This window comes from Electrophorus electricus, chromosome 13, assembly GCF_041902795.1.
Source record: "Electrophorus electricus isolate QZ-2024a chromosome 13, ASM4190279v1, whole genome shotgun sequence".
NCBI lineage: Eukaryota > Metazoa > Chordata > Actinopteri > Gymnotiformes > Gymnotidae > Electrophorus > Electrophorus electricus.
This window is the reverse complement of record NC_137509.1, coordinates 16,658,017-16,673,928: the sequence shown is the minus strand read 5'-3', so window position 1 is coordinate 16,673,928 and position 15,912 is coordinate 16,658,017. Positions and strand designations below refer to the sequence as shown.

Here is a 15,912-nt window from a genome sequence, read left to right as displayed (position 1 = left end):
TATTTATAAAGATCACTTTCTCAGCTACTCATGATATGGTTTCCTTGTTTTCACTGTGACAAGGATGAGAAATTATATAGCAATATTGTGTGAATGGCTAATCAGTTCACTAGAGTATATTTTAAAATTTCATAAACACAAATCAATTTCTTATCAATTCATTCCTCTATATTCTTAGAGGAACACTTTCATTTTCACAGTATGCTGTTTAAGTGCTTTTACTGTGGGAATTTGGAGTATCGGGATGGCAATATCCTAGTAAATGTCTGTTTGGTTCCATAAATGCAAGGCATTTGCAATAATGGGATGGCAAATTTCTGTTAATTGTCTATTCAGTTCCATATATGCAACATTTGAAGCTCTATAAAATACACAAATCCATTTTTTATCAGATCACTCTAGTATGTTCATGAAATAAACTTTGTCATGTACCCATGGTATGATTTTCAGTCATTTTTACTGTAGGAATTTGGAATAATGGGATGGCAAATTTCTGTTAATTGTCTATTTGGTGCATATATGCAGCATTTGAAGTTCTATAAAATACACATATCAAATTGTTATTAGATCACTCCAATAAATTCTTGAAATAAACTTTCTCATGTACCCAAATCTATTTATTTTCAGTAAATCCACTATATTTATAAAGGCCACTTTCTCAGCTACTCATGATATGGTTTCCTTGTTTTTACTGTGACAAGGATGAGAAATTACATAGCAATATTGTGTGAATGGCTAATCAGTTCACTAGAGTATATTTTAAAATTTCATAAACACAAATCAATTTCTTATCAATGAATTCCTCTATATTCTTAGAGGAACACTTCCATTTTCACAGTATGATGTTGAAGTGCTTTTACTGTGGGAATTTGGAGTATTGGGATGGCAAAATCCTAGTAAATGTCTGTTTGAAGTTCTATAAAATACACGTATTAAATTGTTATTAGATCACTCCAATAAATTCTTGAAATAAACTTTCTCATGTACCCACAGTATGACTTTCAGTCAGTTTTACTGTAGGAATTTGTAATAATGGGGTAGCTAAATCTTGTGGAATGTCTATTCGATTTCATATATGCTACAACTTTAAAGATCAGTAAATACGCCAAATCAGATTGTTATTAGATTACTAAATTCTTTAAAGACATTTTCTCATATAACCATAGTATCACTTTCAGTCATTCTTACTGTAGGAATTTGGAGTAATGGGGTAGCAGATTCCTTTTAAATGCCAATTCGGTTCCGTATATGCAATATTTGAAGCTCTATAAAATAATCCAACTAAAGTGTTATCAAACTAGACCACAAAAATTTTTAAATACACTATCTTAAGTTCCTGTGGTATGACTTTTAGTCAATTTTCCTGTAGAAAGTTATGGGATGGCAATGCTGTAGGAGTTATGGGATGGCAATATCCTGTTAAATGTCTATTCAGTTCATTAGATTTCACTATTCCCTGTATGCACAATGTAACTTTTGAGTACTTTTACTGACCAAATTTAACGTTTTGGGATGGCAAACTTATGTAAATTGTCTGTTTGGTTCTATAAATGCAATTTTAGAAACTTTAAAATAAACAAATCAAATTGTTATCACACTACTATATTTCTGAAAAACACTTTCCCTTATAGTCAGCATATATCTTTTAGTCATTTTTACTATAGATATCTGGATTAATGTGATGGCAAAATCCTGCAAAATGTCTATTTCATTAGGCTATTAGAACAAATAATAGATGGATGAAGTTGGACAACATGGGCCTAATGCAATGCTAGTATAGAGCATGCGCAATGATACAAGCCATATGAAGGGCATGAGGAAACTGCTGATTAGAAGGCTTTTATCCACACTCACAGACAAACAATTAGTTAACCAGCATTCAAATATTGTAAAATGAAACATGCTCTCTGTCGATTGTTGGTCATTGTTTGTTTATTCGCTGATGTATGTACAACATACGTGTGGTCATTGTTAAATGTTGATGTAGCCTGTGTCTAATTTAATGTTTAAGTTATGTCCTTCGTCAATGTTTTGTAGGAGTTACACTGTTGTCGTTTGTGTTTTATGTAAATAAATCTTTCATCATTTCAAGGTAGTCTGTGCATCTTGCTCCATGCCCATCGGCACACACTCACATCTGAGAAAGAATGTAATGTGGACATTATTATTAGTTACATTTATATAGCACCTTTATCATACTCAATGCTTTACACACACTATACAAACACAGGCCACATTCATACAGGATACCAAATATACATTAAAGAGGATTTTGCCATCCGATTACTTCAAAGTCCTACAGTAAAAACACATCAGCGTCAGACCATGGTTACAGGACAAAGGATATTTCAAGAATCTGATCTGCTAAAAATTTAATTTGTCTATTTTATAGAGCTTCAAATTTTGCATTTATGGAACTGAATAGGCATTTCATAGGATTTTGCCATCCCAATATCCCATATTCCCACAGTAAATGCATTTCACCATCATATTGTGAATATGTTGGAATGTGTTCTCCAAGCGTATATAGGAGTTTTTTGTGTTTTTATGGAATTTGAAAATATACTCTAGTGAACTTATTACCAATTTGTGCAATATTGCTATGTAATTTCTCAACCTCCTCACGGTAAAAACAGAAATCTTATTATGAGTAGCTAAGAAAGTGATTTTTATAAATATAGTGAATTAAACTGACAAGAAATAGATGTTAACTGGGAAGGTTTGAATTTACAACAAATGAAAGACTTTTCTCTTCTACATATGTTTTAAAACATTTTCTTTTGATGAATTAGATCTTAGTAAAATATGTTTAATTAAGATAAAGAAAACATTTATTTTGGAATTTCAATGTCTGCACTAAAAGTGCGAGAAGCTTTCCCATTATGTCGTTTCACAACCTGGCTACCGTAATGAAAAAAAAAATTAAAATGTAGGCGCGCACTTAAGCCGTCAGTGTAAATAGCGCGACCGTGCAGATGGCGTGACCGCGGTCAATGGTATATACTGTAAAGAAAATGTCTGTAAGAGGACGAAAACGGAGTTTAAAAGCTTCAACTGCCATTAAAATGTTTTGTTTACACTTTAGAAAAAAGGTAAACGGGAGGGAACCGAATTTTCAGCCCACACAGCATTCAAGTCTTACTGAAGAGGAATAAGGAAACACGAATGCTGCGTTGGGAAAACCATACTTGTATACTGCATACTGCGCCACAGTACAGGATCCAGTAAAAGTAACATATAGGGCGGATCTCAACGCAAAACTTAATCCTCGTTTCCTTTCTCTGCATCCTTTCTTAGGGCTTCCCTCAGATGGGGGAAAAGATGTAAAGACAGAGGTAAGAATTAATTTAAGGAATTAATTTAAGAATTGACGTTTTTGTTGTTTTTGTTCACTCCGTCGTCATTTTCATGCAATACCACTTGTTGATGTTGTGAGGCATAGATCTGTCACTTGACCTCTGTGGACTTGCCGATACCCAAAATGCGCTATTTTAGTCATACACCCGACGTGTACACGAAACGAGATTCAGAAGGACACGCTTGGTCTGTGCATTTACAAACAACATATTCTATACATACAAACTTCTCAGAGTCCAATTTTGAATACGTGAAAGAGTGGTTTTGAATTGTATTTAAACACAGGATGTATTATTAATAAATGACCATACTCTTTCTTGTGTTCAAGAAAACCAAAAGGTGCATTCTTAAAAGTAAAGACTAGATTGGGATATATACATTTATTTATAAAAGCAAGAATGTCAGAACAAATTTTAGCAATATTGGTACAGTACGCAAAAGCTGTTCATCTTTACCTTAACACTAGTTTAAATCACAATCTCAGTGGTATAGGATGATTTAGTAACGTAACTACCTATAGCTAGCTAAAGTTATGCTATTAGGGGGAAAAAATAAAAAGATAAATAGAAATTATATATATATATATATATATATATATATATATATATTATATATTATATATATATAATGTGTTTAATATATTTATATTTAATGTTAGTTTAATATATTTATATTTAATGTTAGTCTAAGTGAAAACAGTCTGTTCTAACATTTGCAATAAGTACATCGCTACTTTTCGTTCCTTTATTACGCTGTGAAACAGCGTTTCAAGGCATTGCAACTGTGTTCTTTATGTTTTATATACACTGAAACAGCGTTTCAATGTCATGCAAGTAAAGAAGAAACTTTCAAAGATTAGTTTAAGTGAAAACAGTCTGTTCTGTCATTTGATATATGTACATTGCAACTCTTTTCATTCCTTTATTACGCTGTGAAACAGCGTTTCAAGGCATTGCAATGGCTTTAAACACTGTTTCAGGGCAAGACATTGTGTTTTCAACTAATATGTCATGCATGTTAAGAAGAAACTTTCAAAGATTAGTTTAAGTGAAAACAATCTGTTCCATAGTTTGTAATAAGTAGATTGCAACTGTGTTCTTTATGTTTTATATACATTGAAACAGCGGTTCAAAGCATTGTTAGTGCCTTAAACATTGTTTCAGGGCCAGACATTGTGTTTTCAACTAATATGTCATGCATGTTAAGAAGAAACTTTCAAAGATTTGTTTAAGTGAAAACAATCTGTTCTATCATTTGCAATAAGTACATTGCAACTGTGTTCTTTATGTTTTACATACATTGAAACAGTGTTTCAAAGCATTGCAATGGCTTTAAACACTGTTTCAGGGCAAGACATTGTGTTTTCAACTAATATCAACTAATGTCATGCATGTTAAGAAGAAACTTTTTATATATATATATATATATATATATATATATATATATATATATATATATATATATATATATAAAATGTGTACATTTAATGTGTTGACTATGTAAAATCAGTGAAGCCATTCTCATATCTGTTTTTTTTAATATTGAACAGCAAGTAATTTATCTAGTCTGCACACAAATGCAACATTAGGATGGCAGTTCTAATATCAGCTATCCTATTACTATGTTAGGAAGGTATAACCAGTCTGGTAAAGTTGCCCTTAATGGCATTCTGGGAATAATTTAAAGGGCCAGAGTGTAGACTCTAAGGGTTCTATTGGTGTATCATATTTAGAATAATGTTTTCATGAGTGTATAATCACCTGAAACTAAGACTAAGTTTACACTTCTTTGTTTTGTCATTCCAAAATTCTTCTGTATACTGGAATTTCTACTTCATTCAAGAATAAAAATGCAGTCTTGAAAATTAGTTGAAGAGAATAGCTGGTCCCATTCTTTATTGCAGGTCAACGTTTAAAAGCATTATTGAGGTATCCTCTGGAGAATGTCTGATACTCACACAAAGAACCCAAATTTTTATACATTTACATTTACAGCATTTAGCAGACACACTTATCCAGAGTGACTTATGAAAGTGCTTTGTCAATTACTCATAGCCAGCAGAGTAGGTTAGAGTCCAAGATACCAATGAACTAGAATACTGCAGAATACAGGGATCAATGCTGATGCCTAGAAGTACAAAATACATAAGGTCCATGTTAGACAGTGATAAGTGCAATAAACAATAAGTGCTAGAGTTTGTCATGCCACACACCTGAGAAACTTGAAAGATTCTTTTAACTCACAAGCTTCTGAGTGTTACTTTCTGTTGTTTTTTTATTATTAAATTCTATTATTGTTTGGTGTTTCTTTCCACTTGTGTCTTGCAATTCAGTGCAATTCAGTTCACTGGTGGGCAGCAGTAGGCCCAAAGGGGCCAGACTGCACTTCTGATTTTCATTTTGAAGAAATGTTTGTAATGTGAGTGCTCTGATGTTGCACCATCAGCATGTTCTGTGTTGTCATTAGAGACTACATAGTGATGTGTTTTCATGATGCATTTTTGTCTGTTTTGTAACTGATAGACTGTTGCTCAGATATTTGTAAAGGTGCTATGGTACATTCTTCTGCAGTATATCTAAATGTAATGTTTAATGCTGTAACAAAACTGATTGAACACCTGAAGAGTTTCATACTTAGCTGAAGCAATGGACACGGCCCAATAGAGCAGGGAGAACGTAGATCTGCTTTGGACATGCCTAGAGTAAGCAAAGAGGAGGTACTGACCAAGTCCAACACAGCTAATAATTCATGTGGAGCAGGTCAAGAAATTCAACTTATTCCAGCAGAGGGAGCCATTTAGCACCAGCAGAGAGCAGCAATATAAGAATCAATATATGTCCAGGAGAGAATGATTTATTATGAAATATGAGGGAAATAGTTTACATATAGTTGAGATAATCACACACACACATATATAGGGTTAGGGTTTATATATATATATATATATATATATATATATATATATATATATATATATATATATATATATATATATATATATATATGTGATAGTATTGTGGGAAAAGGTACGTTTTCACTCAGGCTTTGAAAGAGCAGATGATACAGACTCAGATATACATCTGTGTTTTTTCTGTGTACAATTTGAGCTTGGATGGCGAATCAGTCCCACTGGATACTGAAACACACATCGTACCAGATCCAGAACTTTTACTACCACTCTTTATCAAGGACAGTTAATCTGAAAGGGACTCAGATAAGCACAAACACACTGGTTAACACTACCCAGGTAGCTGTGGGCCCTATATTGGTTTTAAGGATTTTTTTCTTTTAGAATTTTTAGAGCTTCTTTTACTTTTTTTTAATCTTTTTTATTGTACTGGGATAAATCCCTCAAGAGTCACATGCATTTGTAATAAATCCATATTCATTTCATGAACACTGTCTCCCCCTTTTCTGGAGCTAGTAAATACTAGTGTGTTGCAAATAATAGTGCTTTCTGCGTTGTTCCTGGTCTTGCTTCCATCTGCTTCCTTGTTTTGTTTTATGTTATGCACCCTTGTTTCATTCCTGCCTGTTATTGTTTTCTCTTTTTTCTAGTTGGTCGCCATTAGTTCTTTTATGTTTTGTATGCCTTATTGTCTGTCTCTGTAAATTCCCTTGGTTGTCACCTTGGTGAGTTTAAGTATGGTTACCCTGCTCGTTGTGTTCGTGTTGGCAGTTATTTGTTGTTGGCTTTTCCCTTTATTGTTCTCATATGATTTGTGTTTCTTTTTGTTCTTAAGTCTGTACTGCTTCTGCTTGTTGCTTTTTTAATTCCTAAATTCCTCTATATGCTGGCATAATCATTTCTTTCTCATTCACAAATAAAAATGCAGACTTGAGAATTAGTTGAGAACGATAACTGATCCTGTTCCTTATTGTAGGTCAAAGTTAAAAAGCATTATTGAGGCACCCTCTAGAGAATGTCTGACAATCACACAAGGAGATGATGAACCTTAACAGAGGCCTTACACAGAGGTCTACACAGGCATACCCAGTGTACTTTGCCAACAGAGGCCTCTATAGATCATTTTATAAGTATATAGAATTTCAATGATCCTTTATGTTTTATGTTATTAATAATCAATGTTTAAATCTCTCTTTTCCTAAATACTCTTATTACCTCATTTAATACAATCACTTTGACTTGTCTGGTTCTATCAGCTACCACGTTACAGTCTCGCACCTTCTCTGCTGCCGCTGATACAATTATTCTTGATTGAAGTTGCATAATCAACAACCTTGATTAAACTGATTACCATTAATTTACATTAACATAATTATGCTAGACTGATCAAATTATGTATTCCAAATGCCAAGAAGAGATGCACAATGATATTGCATACATTTGTTACATTTGTATTCATAAGATGTTCATATTTTTATATATATATTTTTATATTTTTAAAAGAAAGGGAATTAAGGGATTTAATAAAAAGCTAATTAAAAGCTTTGAGGAAATAGACAACTGTGATTACACTTGATTTTCTAAAAAATCAGTTTTATGATGTGATTATAAAAGTGATGAAGTGATGTAATCCAAACGTAAGCCATGTAAAGGTTACATATGAACTCTATTCCCTGAACTAAACTTGGACCATATTGTCCCTTCCAAGCTCTCGCGCTTTGCCTGCCTGATAAAAGCCTCATTCTGTCCTGAAGCACAGGAGCTGTGTATCAATATTCCAGCCACTGTGGCGCTCACAATTCAACTGCAATTCAACTGCATTTGCAGTTTACTGTAATCAGCAGATGACTACTGTTCGTCAATATGGAAAATTGTAGAGTGGCATAGGTTGCTTGTTGGTTTGTCATAAAGAACAACTTTCCATTTATGAATGAGCTCCATTGCTTCTTCTATCATGTCCTGGTTCAGTCGACCTTGAAAGATTCCTTAATTGCCCTCTTGATGCAGAGGCATTGTTCTTTTCAGTGAGGGGTCCTCCTTCACAGCCCTGCAAAAAAAATAAATAAACATAGATCTCTCAATAAATATGGGAACATTTGAAAAAATTCTTATGTTCACATTCAGACCACATTCACCAATAGTTTGCTTTTCCACCAATCCCTTAAATCAATTATGAAAGTATTAAAACTGCCATTATTATTTCCTCTTTCAAAATCTAGTTTTGGCTATTAGCTTCATCTTGAGCAGTACAATTCTAACCTGTTCAGTAACTATGAATGAGTGAATGAACACAAATGGAATTCATAGTTTCCTGTGGAAAAAATGAAATGAAATTATCATTTTTCAGTTAATAGCATGATTCCATTTCAGGTTCTTTAGCAAAGACTCCATTCAATTCCTTCACATGCATATAGCCTCTATTTCAGATAGTAATTTCAATTTCATTGAATGATGGAGTACAAACTTTAAACTGAATTACTCCAAATGTAAAAAGAGTTTAGATCAGCAGTGACTGCAGACTTTATTGCTGGTATGGAAAGGCCAACAGTGTCTAAGGTATTTTTACCTGTATGTACAAGAAAACCTTAATTAACCATGGCATGTTAGTCCTGTAAAACTGTTTAGAAAAGTAGTTAAAATGTTACATTTCCCAAGTTGTTGTTTTTTTTAATTTCAATTAGCAAGTTAAGTTTAATTATAGAAGAACTTAGAGGAATCTAAAAAAATGTTTTACTGTGGGTAAATGTGTTTTTTTCAGGTGTAGTTTGCCTACGAATTGTTCAGCATGCAGACGTGTAGCCTCCTCCAAGTGTGTCACGGAACACTCACCTCCGCGAGTCACGTGGTTTGGCCCACCACGTGCAGTGAGAGGATCTTGTTCGTAACTACACCTGCACACACCTATATTGTGTTGGTCTTTGTGTATTTAAACTCTTTTCGTTGTGTGCAGTGAGGTAGTGTGTTAGTGTTAAACGGTATTGTGTAATCGTGTTTGTTTAATGTTAACTGTATTGTGTTCATGTTCATCATTTGTGATGCATGTGAGCACCGTTGTTTTTATATATCAATAAATGTTTGTCCACGTTGCTGGAGCCTGTACATCCTGCCCCTCGGCACTCGGGCCACACACGTTACAGAATGACCAACCTCCACAGGACGCCAACTCCTGCACCAAAAAAACGGACTTCCTGTACATGACAGACATTGCTGGACCCAGCTCTTCATTTATCATTATTTGGTTCTTTAGTAATGCGTTATGAGCTTTGGATGTTTTTACAACTCATGTATGAGCTGTCTACAATACTCCAGGAGCAAGCCTATGTCACGTGGCGAATAAACCAGCAAGATTACTACTAAACTGAGTTGAGTGTGGCTCGCGTCTCCTCCGCATGCTTCACAGGCTTCTCTCTACCTGTCCCAAAGCTCTGCTCATCTGGGTTGTAGTGTAAATAAAATAACCCTAATTCCAAGCGTTACACTCTCCAGAAATGGAGGGGAGCACACCCAGGAATTTCTTTGGGGGCGGAGCTAAGGCCATCAAGCCTGGGCCGAGGAGAGCTGAAGGGCACCACAGCGACCAGAAAGAGGGAGGTTGGGTGAAGCCATTGGGATCTCCAGAGGGCAGAGCTGAAGCTTGAGTCCCTTCCCTTCAGCGGACTCGCCAGCGAGACTGGGAGGGTCTGCCCAAAGCCCCAGAGGCAAACCGCCTCTGGGACACTCCTAGAAAGGCAGGCGAAAGGAGGACTGTTTGGGAGGGTGGCACGTCTGGAACCAGGGTGGACGTGCACCTCTGCGTGTCCGTTGAGGCCACGGACGTGTCAAGGCACCTGCGCGGACAGCGGGCGCCACATCACAGCGCCTTAGGTTTGTGTATGGATGCTATTGTTTATGTTAATGCCTTTATGTCTACAGGCGCAACGTCGTTGGGAGTGTACTGGACTACCTTGAGAGAGGAAGGGAAGTTGCCTTTCTCCCTCTTTCTGCGAGGTCTGCCTTGCTGGTGGCACCTGGCCCGCCTGGTACTGGCTGGGCACCGGGCATGGCCATGCTTTGTTTGTTGCCCAGAGGTTCGCGTTCTATGGAAGGTCGCGATGGGAGCCGCGCCCCTTGGGAGGGGGTTCTATCACTCGCCTCAGCAAGTCACGTAGTTTGGCCCGCCACATGCAGTGGGAGGATCTTCTTCGTAACCACACCTGCACACACCTGTATTGTGTTAGTCTTTGTGTATTTAAACTCTTGTCATTGTGTGCAGTGTTGTCAGTCATTGTTGAGGTACCATGTTAGTTCATGTTCATGAACTAACATTACATGTCTGTAATGCGTGTGGCCCAAGTGCTGAAGGGCGAGGGGAAGGACGCACAGGCTCCAGCGATGTGGACAGACATTTATTAATACATAAAGACAACGGCACTCACATGCATTACAAACAATGAGGATGAACACAACACAGTTAACATTAAACAAACACGATAAACACATACATTTAACAGTGACAAGAACATTTAACTTTAACACTAACACACTACCTCAACAATGACCAACAACACTGCACACAATGACCAACACAATACAGGTATGTGCAGGTGTGGTTACAAACAAGATCCTCCCACTTGACCAAACAAATCCAGGCAACATATTTAGTAGGTGTGGGATTGCTTTTCTTTTCTTTCTTTTTTTCTTATTCTGTGTTCATACACTTTCAGTGATTCATATACCCAGAGCCTCATTAGGTACGACAAAGTAAGGGAAGCTAATGATGGTTTTGATCAGCTTTGATCACTAAATATTGGTTCTATCAGACTCTTAAAGACTTAAGTAATCCCAATAGATGTAATAATACCATATATTTTAAATTAAATTAAAGTGATGCCTGAGGGGAATGTGTAAGTGGGAGGGGGAATGATTGACATTTGTCAATCAATCAAAAACAAGCAATAAAATATTTTGACGGAAGGTGTTGCAAGATTCTTAAAGACTTAAGTAATCCCAATAGATGTAACTATATATATATATATATACACACAATACTCAGAAATTCACAAGGTACACAACACAGACAGTGGAGTTGATTGATGAGGGAAAGATGTAGGTTAAAGTCATTAACCTGCTTAGCTTCCAAGGGGAGGTGAGATCAGGCCTGCTTAGACTGGTGTGGCTGCAACCCTTAAAATTATAGTCAGGTTTCCTATGCCTAACAAATGAGATCACTGTCCAAACTAACAGATAGTTGTTTTTGTTTTTTTATTAATCACTGCACTTCACATGTGAACATGTTAGCTGGAAATTAAATTAAAGTGAAGCATGAAAAGCTTACAGCACATGGTATTCACAGGCAATCTCCTTTCCAGGTACTAACAAGGCCCAAAGCTGCTTGGCATCTGAGGTCCAAGGAGAGCTGGCATTCTCAGGCTGGTGCGGCCTTAAGCATTTGATGTATAGTCAGATTGCCTATACATAGCAAATGAGATCACTGACCAAAGTATCAAGATTTTTAAATTAATTACTGCACTTCACATGTGAGCAGGAAATTAAATTAAAGTGACACATGAAAGGCTTACAGCAGATGGTATTCTCAGGCAGTCTTCCATCCACCTATTAAACATGCCCTAACCTGCTTAGTTTCTAAGAGAAGAGAAGACTAGCCACACAAGTTGGTGCGGCCATAAACCTTTAAACGTCGTCAGATTTCCTATTCATAGCAAATGAGCTCACTGACCAACCTAACAGAGTTTTTTTAAATTAATCACTGCACTTCTCATGTGAACATGTTAGCTGGAAATTAAATTAAAGTGATTCCTGAGGGAAAGTGGGTGGGGGGATGATTGACAAATGTCAATCAATCAAAAACATATCATTTTGACACAAGGTGTATGCTTTTCTCTGTGATATTAATCACAATAAGTGTAAATCATAAAGAGGAATTTCTTTACAAAAATTAGATATTTGATAAACATATTCAGCAATGTATCTTGAAGCAAAAATATCTTTCTCATATTAAATTAATGTAATAACATGATATTAATCTGTGATAATGGACTTGGTAATAAAATAGAGACAGACCAAACCATGGATTTTAATAACAGTTGTGAAATAAATTAGAGTAAGTTTAAAACAGGAGAGAATAAATAGGATTGCCATGGTTAGAAACAGGTGACATTAATAATCTCATTAATAAGGCGAAGAGGATCTGGTGAGGTTGTGCCAGGGAAGCCGGGAGTTGTAATTATGAATTGGGGGCGATAGTGTGACAATATGAAATTAATATGATGCCACATATTATTAATCTGGGATGATAAAATACAGACAAGCCAAACCCTGCCTAAAATCCAGCACAATCTACAAATGCTCATAAGTGATCTACAAACTCGTTAATATTCACAGGAACATAACACATGGACTTTATTGTCTTCATTACTGCTTTATTTCACACACCAAACCCCTCCTACTAAACTTTAAAATGTTGGCTTCAGACAAAAAAAAAAAAACCTTATGTTTAACCCTTTTAAATATTAGCTGTTAATATACACAGGTAGTTTCTGATTTTTATATATCACTGTTTTGTACTCTGGCCCTTTAAAACATCTACAGTATTACACCCCCTCTAATGGACAAATTAATAAACAACATGCCAAATAACCAGCATCCTTGTTCCACTGATCTTAGGTCAGTTTTGCTGTTGCTCCACTTAAGAGTAAAAGAAATTAGGGCCAAAAAATTAGTACTCTGGTATAATAATCACATTCCCAATTTAAAACAAAACACTCAAATATAATGCCACACTAAGTTTGTAGTTTTCCAGCTTGCATGGAAGGAGAGCCTTATCAAGTATAGGAAAGCACTTATTACTGCTCGAACACCTTCTCTCTTGTCCCTATTAGAAAATAACAACAATAATCCTAGATTTCTTTTGAGTACAATTGCACATCTAACTAATAAAACTGACACCAATGTTCAGAACATTACACAGTAGTAATGAGTTTCAAGAAGAAAATTAAGCACATCAGAGATAGCATTAAGAGTATTAACATGAGAACGAACAGCTAACTAGAGATCAGAACAACCATGCCAAAAACAATTCCTTTACACATATCCAAGAGTCAGAACTTACTTTTCTAATCTCACACTCAAAATCCACCACTTCCTTACTAGATTCTCTGCCTGCACACTTTCTTAAGGAATTCCTACCTGAAGTAGTTGAACCTTTACTAAATTTAATAAACTCCTTCTTGAACACTGGCTACATTCCTAAATCATACAAATTATCAGTAATTCTACCACTTATCAAAAAATCTAACCTCAACCCATGTGAGCTGTCAAACTACAGGCAGATCTCAAACCATTGATTTCCAAGATCCTAGAAAAAGCTATAGCTCAGCAGCTAAACTTGAATCAGAATCAGATACATAAGTGAGTGCAGCGTTTGACACTATAGATCACATCATTTTACTATATAGACTCAGAAATGTTGTTGGGATTAGGGGAATAGCCCTTTCCTGGTTTAAATCTTATCTAGCCGGTCGCTACCAGATTTAAACATAAATGGAGATTTCTCAGCATAAAACAATGTTAGCTATAGTGTCGCACAAGGATCTAGGGCCTTTGTACCAGACCACCACAGACAACTACTTCTCTGTTCTCTTACGGGATGGGTTTCAGACACATGCACACCATCAGGACAAGACTAGGACCTCTAGAAAACCAGGCTAAACATTAATTGCTTATTTATTCATTTTCTGCTAAAATTTCTACTATTGTGACCAATGTCAGCCAAAGGAGGATGCCCCGCTTTGAATCTTGGTTCCTCTCAAGGTTTCTTCCTCATGGTCTAGGGAGTATTTTTTTACCACTGTCCCCCTTGGCTTGCTCACTGGGGGCTTGGAATTTGTCACAACATCTGTTGTAAAAAGCGCTATACATACGCTATACATACATAAAATTTTCACATGAAATTGGGTAACAGTGTTTTCTTATAATACATTACATTTGGTTAAAAACAGTATGTCTTGCTCTGAAACAGTTTATAAGTTGATTACAATGCTTGGAAACCATGTTTCTTAATGGGCAGAAGTGAAAGAACAGACTTGCAATGAGCACACTGCAAATGTTTTAAAACAGCTTGTTTTCACATAAACTTCACATAAACTATTTTCACTTGAAATATGTTTTACAAAGTGTTTTCTTATCCTGCATTACATTTTGGTTAAAAACAGTATGTATTGAACTGAAACAGTGTATAAGTGGATTACAGTGCTTGGAAACGTTATATTGTAGTGGGCAGAAGTGAAAGAACTGACTTGCAATTACTTGTAATGAAACTGTGTATTTATCAATTACAATATTTGGAACTGCTGTTTCTTATTGAGTAGAAGTGAAAGAACAGACTTACAATTACTTGTAATGTGCACATTGCATAACAGCTTGTTTTCATTTGTATGAATAATTTTTAAATGAAATTATGTTACAAAGTGTCTACTTATAACACATTATATTTTCTTTAGAAATAGGATGTCTTTCACTGGAAAAGTGTATAACTCAATGTTTGGAAATGCTGTTTTGTAGTGGGCACAAGTGAAAGAACTGACTTGCAATTAAAATGTGAACATTGCAAATGTTAAAACAGATAGATTTCAAATGCCCTAAATGTTTTCAGTTGACATACATTATAAAGTATGTTTTGCACTGAAAACATTTATAAGTGGATTACAGTGCTTGGTAATGATGTTTTGTAGATGGCAGTCATGAAAGAACCGAGTTGCAATGACTTTTAATGTGCTTATTGCAAACATTTTAAAAGAGCTTGTTTTCATGTGCATAAACTATGTTCACTTGAAATACGTTTTACAAAGTGTTTTCTTAGCCTGCATTACATTTTCATTAAAAACAGTCTGTCTGGCTCTGAAACAATTTATACATTTATATTTATATTTAATTGAGAAATAATCAAGTGATTAAAGTAAATAAAAGTTATGAGTCTTAAAAGAATACATACCACCCAGTTTTTAATGTCCGCTCTGCTCCGCTGCCGGTCATGTACTGATACTCAAACATGTGTATGGGTCTCAGTTGTGTCTATCTCTCTCTCTCTCTCTCTTTCACTCACCCACTCACTCATCCATCCCACTCCCCTCCCATTGGCTGATTCTCTAAGTCACACCTCCTCCCAAGTTTTCCCATGCAGGAAAAAACCTTCTGACAAAATTGATATAAGGTGTCCTTCCCCCTAAAACCATATTCCTCCCAGGGTCAGAACTAGGCCAGAAAGTTATAATTTTGCCACCTTTTTTTTTTTCACCACTCCAGTTATCAGAAGGCAGTGTGCTATTGCAGTATGTTGACGATTTACTTCTGGCCACACCCACTCAAGAACAGTGTGAAACAGATTCCTTGCGCTAACTCATGCACTTGGCCGAGACTGGCCACTGAGCCTGTAGGTTGAAGTTACAATTAGTATAGCCAGTAGTAAAATTCTTGGGGCACATGGTTTCTGGAGGAGAGAAGGTGATGGCTGATGAACGGTCAGTGGCCAATCACTGACCGTTCATCAGCCATCGCTCGAATTCTAAGGCCCACCACCAAACGCCAGCTGCTTTCATTCCTAGGAACGTGCTCATACTCCCGCATCTTCGTTTCTAATTACACACAATTGG

The 15,912-nt window shown here is 35.9% G+C and overlaps 2 long non-coding RNA genes across 4 annotated transcripts in view; one reads left to right on the top strand and one right to left on the bottom strand.

Moving 5' to 3' along the window:
• The window catches only part of LOC113579401 (uncharacterized), an 82,109-nt gene that overhangs the window by 1,574 nt on the left and 64,623 nt on the right, over positions 1-15,912 (top strand). For 2 of the 3 annotated variants that reach the window (XR_014115967.1, XR_014115968.1), the window contains exon 2: positions 3,298-3,335. This is a non-coding gene — a long non-coding RNA (uncharacterized LOC113579401). Of the gene's footprint in view, positions 1-3,297; positions 3,336-9,023; positions 9,744-15,912 lie in introns of those variants that run through there. The other variant, XR_003410867.3, reaches the window with a different exon arrangement.
• Positions 7,439-15,912, bottom strand: part of LOC145643526 (uncharacterized) — a 60,353-nt gene continuing 51,879 nt past the window's right edge. Inside the window, exon 5 of the long non-coding RNA XR_014115969.1 lies at positions 7,439-8,312. This is a non-coding gene — a long non-coding RNA (uncharacterized LOC145643526). The remainder of the gene's footprint in view (positions 8,313-15,912) is intronic.